Source organism: Octopus bimaculoides, chromosome 25 (assembly GCF_001194135.2).
Source record: "Octopus bimaculoides isolate UCB-OBI-ISO-001 chromosome 25, ASM119413v2, whole genome shotgun sequence".
NCBI classification, from domain to species: Eukaryota; Metazoa; Mollusca; class Cephalopoda; order Octopoda; family Octopodidae; genus Octopus; species Octopus bimaculoides.
This window is the reverse complement of record NC_069005.1, coordinates 29,838,570-29,839,230: the sequence shown is the minus strand read 5'-3', so window position 1 is coordinate 29,839,230 and position 661 is coordinate 29,838,570.

Here is a 661-nt window from a genome sequence, read left to right as displayed (position 1 = left end):
TTCTCTCTCTCTCTCTCTCTCTATATATATATGTGTGTGTGTGTGTGAACTTAGGTTAGTTAAAGTATGCTTGTGTCATATTTCAACTTCAGAAGGTAGATTTCACTGCAGTTATTGTGGAGAAAAAAAATCTCTCTTACGGTAAAAAGGTGGTCTTTTTTCTTTAAAAAAAACAACACTTTTTACCATTAAGAAATTTTATTTTCTCCTCGAATTTGCCTTTAGAAGAGGAAATACGTCACAAACATATTTTAACTAACCTGAAGTTCGCTTATGCCTAAACACTGCTTGACGCCGATACTGCTGTGTGTATACCTACATACATACAGCGAGAGAGAGAGAGAGAGGGTCCTCGGATACACATATCGCTCACCTTGTTTACTCAAGCAAAATATACTCTCTGTTATTCGACCTACAACTTTTCTCGGGTTTCACATACACCTTGTTTATTCAAGGCACGCACAGTTTGCACTAGAGCACACACATCTTTTCTTTCAGTTTCCCTGTTTCAGTTAAGAATTCCAATGTTTTAAAATTTCTTATTGTTATGTCTATCAGTGTTTGCTTGTTTAACCTTTTCTCGTTCTTTCGTTAGAAAGGAAACTTGATTATCAGGTTAACAAAGCGGTAATCAAGCGGATGAGTGACTCACAGATTTCTT